Source organism: Peromyscus leucopus, chromosome 10 (genome assembly GCF_004664715.2).
Source record: "Peromyscus leucopus breed LL Stock chromosome 10, UCI_PerLeu_2.1, whole genome shotgun sequence".
In the NCBI taxonomy this organism is placed as follows: domain Eukaryota; kingdom Metazoa; phylum Chordata; class Mammalia; order Rodentia; family Cricetidae; genus Peromyscus; species Peromyscus leucopus.
Window position 1 is genome coordinate 88,460,568 of NC_051071.1, and position 14,175 is coordinate 88,474,742.

Sequence of the window (14,175 nt, forward strand, 5' to 3'; positions counted from 1 at the left end):
ACCCTTAAAATAGGGATATTAATAGCTACTACCTTTTAGGGTTGTTAGGAAGATTAAAGGGTATATAAAATCTTTAGAGTAATGACTGATACATTTTAAATGCTTTATAAATGTGAAAAAAGGAATCCCTTGGGGGAAAATGAGGAAAGATTAGAAACATTCTTGTTTAAAATACGATTGTGTCTGCTGTCTTCATCACAGGGACAGCCATTGAATGTGGCTGTCTTAAGAGGTTTGATTATGTTAGGACATGAAGACTTGGCTCTTTAGTCTCACTTCCAGTCATACAAAACTCACCTTTAGACCTAAGACTTTGTTGCGGGGAGGCTGAGGATCAAACCAAGGGCCTTGCACGTGCTTGGCAAGGGCTGCTACTGAGCCCAGATGTCAACCTCAGGCTCTCTTAAAGAGGTGATAAATGCTAAAATACCAAGGGAGATAGTCCCGACTTCCACTTCCTCCTATAAAGCCAGGGCTGACTGGACTAATGACAGCTTTTGACGAAAAACAGGAGTAAGTGATTCACCCCTTGCCCCGGCACACTCACCGAGCTTTAGGTCAAAAGGCTTTCTAGTAGCTTCAGAGAACTGCCCTGCCTAAAGCAAAGAGAAAAGTGACCTCCGGATGCAGGGCAAAGGGCAGAGAGGGAGAGGGGGAGTGCAAGGGAGGATCCCTTATCACATCTCAGGTCTAGGAATGGCTTTAGAAGCCACACTTAGGAAAAACCGAAGATGCATCACTGACCTTTGCTTTCCTTGGGACTTCCCTGGCTGTTAGCTGTGATTTTTAGGGACTCAAATGCAAATGTTCCCATTTCCTCTGGAATTGAACAAAAGACTCTGCTTCTCCAAAATGTAGGATTTTTTTTCCCCCAGACCTCTGTTTCCCATCAGGTTCTGAATTTCCAGGCTTTAGAAGGTGGAGCTGAGCTCTGTATCACATAACTCACTGCATATTATGATCCAAACACTTCTACCAGAAAGACCAACATCACACATGATTTTATTGACTTATCAAGTTCAGAATTCACTTACTGAAAAATATAATTTTATGTGATTTCCTTGTTTACATTTAATTTTTTTTTTCTGAAACACCAAAATGAAAAACGTGGCCATGGAATATGAAAGGAACCCTCCCTGAACCAAAGGAACCAAAGAAAACGTCTTTCCCGTAGGGCTGAAACCTGGGAGGACTCTTCTTCTTCCTTATTCTGAAAACAAACAAATATGTTAGATATCTTTAGTCTTCTTACGCACCCCCAAAGAGGACAATTGTTTCTATCTAACCCAGTTCATTAAGGGCTACTATAAATTCTTCATGTACAGACAGCATCTTGAGGGGGACAAAGGAGAGAGAAAGATCTCTCTTTAGGAGATCTAAGGTCTAAGGGTCAGGAAGCTTGTCCTGGAGAAAAGGAGGCTAGAATATTTAAATAGAAATTAAAGCAACTAGAGAAAAGAGAGGGGGAGAGATGGGTGGAGAGTGGGGTGGGAAGAGAGGGACAGAGAGAGAGACGGAGAGAGGACTATGCTAGTCCAGGTGAGCAGAGGCTTTGTTGTAAAATAGTCTTATGTTGTTGAAGACCATTACACACTTTAATCTACTCAATATTATTACAATGGCTTGTTTCAGGGCTGGAGAGGTGGATCTGTGTGGAGAGCACTAGTTCTTGCAGATGACAAGGTTGTGAATCCTAGTACCCACCCACAGGGAAGCTCACAGCCATCTGTAACTCCAGTTCCCCGAGATCTGACATCTCCGGCCTCTGCAGACACTGCACACACGTGGTACACAGGTAAGCATGCCAACAAAACACCCACATAGACTTTTTAAAAAAATTAATTGTTTGTTACAACAAAGATAACCAACGGAGCTCCAGCCAACAGGGAATGGAAGTGTACTAAAATTCCAATGTAGCATTTTAAAAATTATACACCAACATCTATTATGTTAGAGAATCAGTTTTATTGCCAAATCAATTTAGAAGATTATACTAGTGTTTTAAAAATCAAATATGTTTACAGGAGACTTACAGGAAACATCCCAGGCACTGATCGGCAAGCTCTGCTGCAACTTTTCTTTTTGTTTTTTGATGGGGTGTGAGGTATAAGAGCGTTTCTGTGTATACCCATTATGGTGTTCACTTTGGAAACCAGAGTGCTGTTAAGAATAAATTCTGGGGCTTGATGCTGGAGGCTCAATCTTCGCTCAATTTCCTATTACTTGTGACCCAAGGCAAGCTTTATTACTATTTGGTTTTTGCTTCCTCAAAAATGAAAGGAAGATATAGTATTAGTTTTATTGTGATGAATAAATGAGATATTTACAAAATGCTCAGAGTAGGGCTTGTTACATGACAATCTGTGTTCATGCATCCGAGAGCCTCAAGCAAAGAATCCTGGGAATCATTCTTCTAGGTGGGTCTGAGTAAACCCCAGCACTTCAGAATTTGAGAAGGGCCACTTGGTTGTTCAGCACTCATTTAGGTTGAAGACATAGTCTATGATATAGCCCTGGCTGTTCAATTCCCCCTCAAGGAGGGTACAAGGAACAGGTATTGAACAAATGAGGGAAAATGTTTCCGAGGGAAATTAAATCAAACCCAATTCTCAAAGAAACAGTTCTGGGAGAGTAAATGACTTGCCTAAGAAGACCCTGCCTCTCAGGAGCAGGGTTAGGATTTTGTGCACAGCATTTTCAAAAGCAGCCTCGTGAAGTAACAGTTCATATACCATAGCATTGACTTGTAAAGTCTATAGCTCAGCGGATTTTAGAACGCCTTTGGAGTTGTACGGTCATTACAAATCAGATTAAATTCTCATCTTCCCACAAAGAAACCTTGGGCTCATTAACGGTCAGGCCCCAGTCTCTCCTGTCCCCTCCCCAGGGTAACATGACCGTCACTGGTCATTCTCTCTCACTATAGATTTGCTCACTCTGAACATTTCATGCAATGCAATCACACTGTCAATATAAAAACTACTCATAAGGAAATACGAAAAGAATTTATTTTGACCTGGGAGCACAGAATCAAGTTATGTTGGTACTATGTTCCAACTTAGAAGAACTGAATAAATGTTGGCAATAGAACAAAACAGGTCATAAGTCAATATATTTACCAGTTATGTTGGTGGGCATCAGGCCAGGTGAGCTATGAAAGGGCAAACAATTCTCCTCTATATTTTCCTGATGTTATTGCATTCTTGGCTTTAGGGTTGATGGAAGTTAAGAGTCTTAGACTTAGTGATATGATTCAGAAGGTTTATCTAGACTTCAGGAGGCAGAGGCCAGACAGAGGTTGATCATGTAACGTTGGCTCTTGTTCTGAAATACTCCATTTCCTCATCACTGTGCTGTTCTAGTCAGCCAAGCTCTGGTAGATTGCTCTCAATCAAATGTGGCTTCTGTAGACAACTTTGGTTCACAACAAAATAAGTCATCTTTTGTGACTGATCTCTTCCACTTGCCATAGAGTTCAAGGCTGTTTCCACCCTCTTCCTTCCTCCCCCTCTCCTCCACTCTTCCCCCTTCCCTGAATATTATTCCACTGAATAGCTATAGCACATTTTGTTTGTTGGCTCATTGAGGGCTATTTAGTACATTTATAACGTCTGGCTATTATTAAGTATTGTTTCTACAGGGACAGCAAGATGGCTCAGTCGATAAAGGTGTGTGGTTTATCCCTAGACCTCACAGAGAAGTCAAAGGAGATGACTACCTCTACAAGGATGCCTTTTGACCTCTACCTATGTGCCATGTCACAAGTGCCCACACACACAATTGTAGCAGGAATCTCAAAGAGTCTTATTAATAAAATCAAACCTGAGGCCAAGTACTGGGGTGAATACTGGGAGATCAGAGAGCCAGAACAAGCCACACACAGCCACCTCACCTCACCAGTTCCTCAGCTGATCTTGTTTCCTCAGAGTGAAAGCCTCTGAGTCCTCATATCCGAATGGCTCTCAGCTGAACTGTGCTGCTCAAAACCTAAAAGCTTAACCAGCCAAATGCTGCTAGTTCGTGGTCCTCACGCCTTATATACCTTTCTGCTTTCTGCCATCACTTCCTGGGATTAAAGGCTGGCTTTCTGGGATTAAAGGTGTGAGTCACCATGCTTGGCTGTATCCATGAACACTTGGATTTTTGCCTCTGCAATGCTAGGATTAAAGGCATGTGCTGCCACTGCCTATCCTAAGTATCCAGTGGCTTTTCTGTTCTCTGACTCCAGATAAGTTTATTAGGGCACACAATATTTTGGGGAACACAATACCACCACACACAATAAATAATTTTAAAATAATTTTAAGTGATTGTTTAAAAATGCCACTATGAACACTTATGAACAAGCTTTTGTGAGTCTTCAATTTTCTAAGATGTACACACAAACACACACACACAGAGGAATAGGAGTATAGGCAATGTGATAATATGATATCTGTTTAACTTTTTTACTATTTTATATCTCTACCAGCAATGTATGAATGCTTCAATTTCTCCACATTCTGACTTACATTTGTATTTTATGCTTTAAAAATTATTTTTATATTAATCCTGTGAATATGATGTGGTTTTCCATTGTGGTTCTGATATGTGTTTCTTTAATAAAAAATGATGTTGAATGTAGCAAGCTTTTTCTTTTATGCCAGCAGCCAGCTCCCTAATCATGACATGGAGACTAATTATTAGTTTTGGATGCCTCGCCTTAGTTTAGCTCTTATTTCAATCTGTTTCTCTTTATCTACGTGTTGCCTGGGCCTTTTTGCCTTTCTTTCTGTTTATATCTTACTTTCCTGCTGTCTCCATGGCTGGCTGGTGGCTGCCTGGCTTCTGGCCCTGGGCTGTCCCTCTCTTTCTCCCCTGTTCTCTTCTCCTTCCTTCTCAAGCCTAAATTTCTCCTTCTACTTATTCTCTCTGTCCAGCAGCCCTGCCTATCCCTGTCATGCCTCGCTACTGGCCGTTCAGCTTTTTATTGGACCAATCAGGTGCCTTAGGCAGACAAGGTGAAACAAATACAACACATCTTTGCATAATTAAACAAATGTAGCACAAACAAATGTTGTTGGGGCCCATCTAGGTTTCCTGGTGGCTTTACCCAGCAGGACTGCCTAAGAGGATGACTGGACCACCGGCCTGGGTACCAGGTGTTTGGAAGGGTCGACACTTGGCTGTATCTAGCAAGGGGGAGGTCCTTTGCCCTGCCCTTTGGCATTGTTATAAAAAGCCCTTTGGAATGAAGTTCTGGGCCGGTGGATAAGGATCCAGGTCCACCGGGTCTATCCTGCGTTTCTCTCTGTTGCTCTCCCTCCGTATTTCTGTGTAAATTTCTTATCCCTCGTTCCTCAAGAGTCCCTGGGGTAAATAAATGTGGGAGTTGGTCTCCCACAAAATGTAACATATCTTTATGCCATTAATAAAGGCAGCAGAAACAGATATAACACACCTTCACATAGTTAAACATTCCACAGCATAAACAAATGTAACACATCTTTGCCCAGTTGAAATAATACTCTGCAACAGTTTAACATGTTTTCAATATGATATTTTAATGAATTCTTTGAGAATTTCATACACTTATTTTGATATATTCACCCCTACTTCTACCCATAAATCCTCTCAGACCCAAGCCTCCTCTTCCTACTCCTCTCAGCTTTGAGTCCTCTTCTGTGTTTCTTCTCTGAAAAGTGTTGACTCAAGTCCTTTGTTTGTTTTAAAAACCAAGTAGTCTTTCAGTTGCTGAGTTTCCAAAACTATTTATATATTCTGGATACTCATATCTGATATTTACTTTGTGAATATTTTATTCCATTCCACAGGTTGATTTTTTTCCCCTTTGTCAATAGAGTCCTTGGTAGCACTAAAAGTTTTTAATTTTGGTAAAGTCTAATTTATCTTTTTTTTTTTTTCCTTTCAATCCTCTACCTTGGATACTACAATGGCCTAGTAAGGAAGTCATCTTGGCTTTAACTTTTACAGGGAGAGCGACTTCGAAATGATCAGTCTTTTCGTTCTCTTTCTCTTTTGCTCAGCCATTCTATACACCTTCTTCTCATCCTGGGGATGGAACCCAGGAAACCACTATGCTGCTTATTCTGTGCCTCTGTAATAAATCTCAGATTAGTCAGTATTTCTGTCTATAAAAATCAACCGCTTTTGCTTAACTCAACAGAACACATTCATAAAATGAGATGTCTCCCAAGCCTAGAATTGCACATGAAAGTCAGTTTTTAAATCTGCGGTTACTTTGTCTTTGATACTGTCTTCACTTTGCAGATGAGGAGGTCAACTATAGAGAAATGAAGCTATTTCTCTGTGTCCCATGACTCAATGTGGGCATCCAGGACTCAGGTACTCTTAAATGTGACGCTCTTCCCTTTGGCCATGAAGAGACTATCAGGTTTAGCACTCAGGTACTCTTAGATGTTATGTTCTTCCCTTTGGCCATCAAGTGATTATCAGATTTTTGACAAACTGTTGTAGAAGCTCTTTCCCTGGGGAGACACAAAGAAACAGCTACCTCCTTTGGAGAACCAATGACAAATTTCCAGAAGAGTCCTTGGAAGTTCACCCTGGGCAACCAGTGAGGGTACTTACAGTGCAGGGTGAGGGGGTTACCTACAGCAGCCACATCACCGAGACTTCTCACCCCAGCATAGACGACATCATAGCTGTATAGGTGGAGTGGCCATTTCAGTTAACCTTCCACACATACACATTTTGGTGCCTTCCAAGACTAGAGAATTACTACAGAGATTGGGAGGTGCAGTCGGAGGGAGTGGAGCTCAGGTGAGGGTCCTGGACTCTCTGCATGTGCTGGATCCTTCTAGGAAGGAGCATCGTCAGTCAAGAAGCCCGATGTCAACAATTTTTTACAAGTGGTCCCAGCTACTGTGATGAAAATAGTGAAGTGACTGTTGTGCTGGAGGACAGTTTCTACAACACATCAGGGAAGGAAGAAGGCCCACTTCAATAGGTGAGCAGCCAGGGAAGAAGGAGGCCCACTTCAATAGGTGAGCAGCCAGGAAAGAAGGCCCACTTCAATAGGTGAGCAGCCAGGGAAGGAGGCCCACTTCAATAGGTGAGCAGCCAGGGAAGAAGGAAGGCCCACTTCAATAGGTGAGCAGCCAGGGAAGAAGGAAGGCCCACTTCAATAAGTGAGCAGCCAGGGAAGAAGGCCCACTTCAATAGGTGAGCAGCCAGGGAAAGGAGGCCCACTTCACTAGGTGAGCAGCCAGGAAAGAAGGCCCACTTCAATAGGTGAGCATCTAGGAAAGAAGGCCCACTTCAATAGGTGAGTTGGCTTCAGGTCAACTTCGGCAGGTGCAGAGAATGGCCTTAGAATATTAAGAAAGCATTAACAACAAAACATTCCTCTCCCAACTAACTACAAGAGAGTTACGGAGACAACCAACAGACAAACATCTGACAAATGCCTGGGGTAACAGTCCATCTGCATTCCAAGTTACACCAAGGCTAACGGGCGAAAGACACAACTTTCATACAGTTTAGCGTTAGTGTCAACAGCTGGGAAGGGTTCCCAGGGAGGCGTCAGGGAGGCTTCCACAGCGCAGTGTTTTCAGACCTGTATTTTTGCATCTACGAAATGAGAGAATTCTTCTTGAAACACTGGCATGGATATAATTTTTTTTGGTTCACTGAATTAATTTAATGTTTAATTTTTGAGAATTTCATGCATGAGTGCTGTGCACACACACACGTTTTTAAAGCTAGGTTTCCTGTTGGCCTTTCAAATATCCTTAGTGTTATTTATCTCTTCCGCCTTTCCATCTTTATTACCTCCCCTCTCTTCTCCCAATTAACCCACCCCCTGCCCCATCTCCCACTCCATATCACCTGTCCTGTTATCCCCGCCCCGCCCCGCCCCGTTCCTTCATCTCACAACAGTCCCTTTCTATTTTCCTTGCTCCTAAGGTTACCCCAAGTTGTATACTCAAACCTAAAGTTTGGTAGCTAGGAGCCACAAATGGGAGCAAGTGAACATGTGGACTTTCTGAGTCTGGGCTACCTCATTCAGTATAACAATCTCCAGTTTGGGATATAACTTCAAAAATTTAAAATTATTTTTATTTTATTACTATTTGTGTTTGTATAACACAAACACAATGGTGTACACATTCTGCACGGGGCATGTGGAGGTCAGAGGACAATTTTGGAGAGTCAGTTCTCTCTTTTCACTGTGGGCTCTGGGGAGTGAACTCAGGTAATTAAGCCACCATGGCAAACACTCCTACCTGCTAAGCCATCTTGCCAGCCCAATAGGACTTTTACAGATTTCATGACATATAGTCAAATGATGACTTCCTAGAAAATTAGTAACATATGATCCCAATTTTATTAACAATAAAAAGTAAAAAATAAAGGGCTAGTAGAGTGTTTGTCCAACAAGCATCAGACCCTAGACTCAATTTCCATAAACAAAACAAAATAAACAAAAATAAATAAATGAATAGATAAAAGCTATGATTTTTAAAAATCTTATTGATCCTAAATGATAATGTGCTCAGATCTCTAGAAATGAGATGATCAGGTAAATTATAGTTCACGTTCTCATGTATCATTGTACTCAACAATTATAATGTGACCATTCTCACAGATGTATCTGTGTTAGGTAGGGTATCTTTTGCTGTTATAAAGCCATGACTAAAAGCAACTTGAGGAGGAAAGGTTTATTTCAGTTTACAGTTCTATATCACAGTCCACCACTAGGACAGGAATTCAGCAGGGCAGGATCCTGGAGGCAGGAGCTGACACAGAGACCATGGAGGGGTGCTGCTTACTGGCTTGCTCCTAGTGACTTGCTCAGCCTGCTTCCTCATAGAACCCAGGACCACTTGCCCAAGGGTCCTGGGCCTGCCTTCATCATTAGTCAATCAAGAAAATGCCCCACAGGTTTTCCCACAGGCCAATCTGGTGGGGACATTTTCTCAGTTGAGGTTCCTGCTCCCAGATGGATGTAGCTTGTATGATGTTGACATAGAACTAGCCAGCACATATCTCAGCACTGAAGGCTGAGGTAGGAGGATCACTAGTTCAAGGTTAGTCTGATCCTGTCTCAAAAAACCAAGGGTTGGGCATATAGCTAAGTCCCAGGAGGCTCACGTAATATCCTAACACGCACCACATCTTATACCGTCTGATTTAACATACCATTTTGTATTTTAATAAAAATCCTAAACAATAAGATTCATAGAATGTTATTAAATTGTCTATTTGCATACAAAATTTTGACAGTTTGTATAGAGAATTGCCATCTAGACTATTTAAATGAGTCAGCATGAATGACAGGAGGTCAAATGTCAAACACCAGCTTGAACTGAAACACCACTGTTTGACATGGCGGGAGAAAGCCGAACGAGGCAGAGAATGGAACTTCATTTATTTCCCACGGTGTAATGAAAATGTACTGCTATTTAATCTTTGTTTTTCCTAACCTTGGGCAAAAATTACTGCTATTTGTGGATCAAAACCACGAGCAACAAGTGACCTGAGTTAAAGACTAAGAAAATGCCATTGCAGCTTGTTTCTCTTCATATTTTTGCATAAGCTATACAAACTGGGATATACCAAATAAATCAACTTGACGACAAATAAATCATGAAAGAAAATAAAAAGGCAAGGGCGGCTAGTCAATGAGATGCTAATTTATGAAAAGATTAGTTTCCTTGTGTAATTACAGCTGTTTCTGTTTCTAGGAGAATGCAGGTGGGAGTGAGCGGACATGTGGAGGTAACTGTCCTGGGGTAGTGTCTTTGGGGCATTTTCTATCTGGAAGCAGAGAGAGAAATAAACACACTTTCACTTCGAACCTCCCGCAGAGTTAAAAGGAGTCATCCTCACCACTGGCAAAAGGGATGCATGGCTCCTCTCTTAGCCTATGCCTGTGGTGCTATTAGCACATCAAGGTCGACTCTAGCCTCTAGGCTCCCCCAGCCCCTACTCACAAGTACTTGTCACTGAGTTGTTCTGACTTTCCACCTCCACCCTAAACCTCTCCAGCCCCTGAGCTTCCATTCCCTTCCCCCAGCTTCTCTGATTCCTATATAACCCGGCCATTTTGGCTACACACTTGTGGCTTCTCTGTTGGTTCTTCTCTTGACTCTGCTCCTGGACCTCTCTTTATTGTCTGTTTGTCCTTTCGCCTCTTCCTTCTCTCTCGCTTCCTGTCTCATTTCCCCCTCGGTTCTCCTCTCATGACCTGGTTCAGCCTAGACCCTTCCAGATGCCTGAGGCTGGGCTCTCCCTCATATCTACCATAAACCTTCTCCTCAACCACACCTAGGAGCAGTCACATCCTCATTCTCATTCACTAGCTGGTGTTTAAACATGCTTAGGGTATTATTAGCATCCATGCTAATTAGCTCCATGCACATTTACTATGCCTCTGGTTTAAGGTTATGGATTGCTCAGCAGTCATGGTTATCTCCCTGTAGGGAGTGTCTCTGTTCTGCCCTCTGGTGTTCTTTAGCCTTCATTGAGACTGAGCTTCACAGGATCTCAGCTGTTTGTGGCATGGGCAGCTTCGCTTATATACTATATACAGTGCATCTCCTCTTGGGCAAACTCTTTGGGAACTCACTGTGTTTGTCCTCACGTCCATCATGCCTTAGCTCCATGTGCTGACAACGTAAGGGAAGGTGCCCACAGGCCCACCTTCCCCTCACCATCAGCTGCTTCCCTGCAACTTTAGCATAAATTATTAAGGAATTATATTCAACTTGTTTGTGTGTGTGAGCATGTGTGTACGCTCATCGGTGCACCGGTGCATGCATGTGTGCAAGTATACAAACATGTGCACCGGTGTGAAGGCCCAGAGGGCAATCAACCTTAGGTGTTGTTCCTCAGGACAGTTGTCCATCTGGGTTTTGAGACGGGGCCTCTTCTCTGGGACCTGGGACACACCCATTAGGCGAGGCCAGCCCCAGGTTTCTTCCTGTCCCGGCCTCCCCAGCACTGGGATTCAAGCATGTACCACCATGCCCAACATTTTATGTCAACTCTGGGAATTGACCTCTAGTCCTCATGCTTAGGTGGCAAGCACTTTGAAGACTGAGCTGTCTCTTCAATTCTTAACTGTATTATTATTATTTATTTGTTTTAAGACAGGGCCTCTCTGTGTATCCCTGGCTGCCTTGGATCTAGCTCTGTAGACCAGGCTGGTCTCAAACTCACAGAGATCTGCTTACCTCTCTGCCTCCTGAGTGCTGGGTTTAGAGGAATGTGCCACCACTGCCTGGCTAACTGTATTTCTTGATAATGAGGCAACGAATAACTTGAGGCAATGAATAACTTGTGGGTAGCACTTTGGAGTATAGCTGAAGTGTCATTCCTCAGGTTCTTTTAAAATATAGTACATTGTCACTGACCCAATGATCATCTGTGTTTTAAAGATGGAATCAGAGAAACAGTGATCACATAAGCATACATGTTAACCATTTGGAAGACTAATTCAGCCACAGAATGATTTCAGAAAACTATGATCAGGCCCTAAGTATGGAAATACTTCCCAAGGACATGCATCGAGAAAAGTAAATTAAATTCCTGGCTGATATTCTACAGCCATGAGGCCAGAGCTGAACTAGATATATAAAGATCAAGTGTGACATGAATTTAAATATGGACATCTTATTTAAGACTTTCTCTCCACCAGCTGTCCAAACTGTACCTTTTTATTATTTTGTAGTACTGGTACTGGGGTCCAACTACAGACTTGAGCGTGCCAGGGAAGCACTCTAGCACTAAGTGGGAGTCCTTGTCCAGTGTTTCCACTCTGCACCAGCACTCACTGCCTCTCTGTGTAATTGATTCAGTTTCTGTGACTGCTGACTCCAGGACAAGCTCTGCATGAGGAGGAGGGGGAGGAGGAGGAGGAGGAGGTTCCAACCTTCTCCATGGTCTCCACTTGTTATCTTGGTCTTCCCCTCAGGATGACTACGGATATTCATTATATGAGAGCATTTCCACTCAGGGAGGCATAGAGTAAAGGGAAGGCAAGGGGCTCGATGGCCTCACCTTGTTGCTGGGGCATTAGTCAACGTTCTTATCGCAGTTCCTCTTTCCTGCTCTGGACCTTACCTTTCATGGCCCTGAAATCACCTGACACTCAGGAGCCCTCTTCCTTTTTAAAGATCACCTTTCTTATCTGTAGCCTTCCAGGCCCCTAAAGACTTATCTGCTTGATTTCCCAAGGGCTTTAGAGAATTGCCAACCCTGTCTTTGCCCTTTTTATCTCCACATTAAATAAGGTGACCTACTGGTGTTAACTCTCTACCACTGATGACCTGTAATAACCTTTCCAAGTTCACTGCTCTTTGATTCATGTGGGGAAGGTGAAGCTCTATCTCTGAGCTCTCTCTGTTACACAACCATGAAAACATTGCACAATATTATGTATTAGAGGCCCATCTATGCAGGGTAGTATAAATAAGGCAAAAAATTATAGTGGACCTCCTTTTTATCTGACTTTATCATTTATGCTTCTATTCATGGCCTTGAGCTTTCCCAACTATTGTACTGCTTGCTCTCCAGTTTCAGCTTGGAACTTCCACCTCCACCCACCTACCCTCGCTCAGCACCCTAAGTCCTCTAGCTCACCCACTTGAATGAGCCTGCTAGAGTCTGCTTGACTGGCTTTCTCTAATAAAGAGTCACTTCCATGTCCCATCCCCAGACTCCTTCCCTGCTCTCCTGAGCGGACCCAGGCTGGTCGTGCTAAGTGTTTGTGAGGCCCCAGCCATTCCCTCCTATGATCTGATGCCGCAAGCAGAACACTCCCCATACCAACCCACCCCCTCAATCCCTGCGGAGGGAGGGGACCCCGAGGCTCCTGGAGGAACTGCTGCCACTCTTCAAACTCCCTGTACTGCCTTTCCCACCCTCCACCCTCTGATGACATCATGGCCTCTGTCAAAAATAGAACTGATAACAAGAAGTCTCCTCATCCCAGCACCAAACCCACCTGATCCCGGGAGCTGTCTCTTCCATTGATGCTACTGAGAGGCTATATGGCTTTGTGTACACACACACACACACACACACACACACACACACACACACACACACACACGAGAGAGAGAGAGAGAGAGAGAGAGAGAGAGAGAGAGAGAGAGAGAGAGAGAGAAAACCTTTCATTCATTTCAGCCTTCTGCAGATGTTCCCTCTTCTTGGTGGAGTTTTTTTTTTTTATTTTTTGAGACAGGGTTTCTCTGTGTAGTTTTGGTGCCTGTCCTGGTTCTCACTCTTTAGACCAGGCTGGCCTCGAACTCACAGAGATCTACCTGGCTCTGCCTACTGAGTGCTGGGATTAAAAGTATGCACCACCACCGGCCCAGCTGGAGTTGGTTTTTTAAAAGCAAGTGATTTTTTTTTTTTTTTTTTTTTTTTTTTTTTGGTCCTGGAAAGAATCTTTCTTCAGAGCCCAAAGGCTTGGCTGTCAGAGAGGAAACACTTGACTCTCTGGTGTCCAATATTTGGGGTTCTGTGAATTGAACTGATAAAAGATTATTGGGAGAATTGTGTGTGTGTGTGTGTGTGTGTGTGTGTGTGTGTGTGTGTGTGTGTGTGTGTGTATCAGAAGCATGTGATTCAAAGAGGCAGGATAAAGGGCACATGGGCATTGTAGGGGGAGGGGAGGGCCTGGTTTGCTTTTCTACTGCTGTAATAAAACACTAACCAAAAAGCACCTTGGGACTTACCATCTTACAGAATTTGGAAGAACATTTGTAGTTTCCTTAGGCATTAAATGTTTTTTTTTTTTTTTTTTTTTTTTTTTTTTTTAATAACATGTTGGTCATTGTCACTTGAGTTCTCCTGGTTGGGGACTGGTAGTCTACTAGGGCTGTGTAATAGGCCTACAGTTAATGTCCAAATAGCAAATATTTCTGTTCCATAAAATTCAGAGTTCTGCTCCAGAGTGACAGGGCCTTCTGCTCTTGACTGTCCACTGGAAGATACCATACAGCCTCTTATCTCCCACAGATAACTCCTGGGCCAAGAACGCATCCTTCAGCACAGGCTGGCTTGACCTAGAACACTGTGTTCCTCTGGGTTTTACTCAAAAGTGGACATGTTTTGAGGTAAATAATAAATATGCCAAAGCCATTTACCCAATGGTTATCTATATTCATGATATTCAAATCCAAAGAGGCCACAATGTCACCT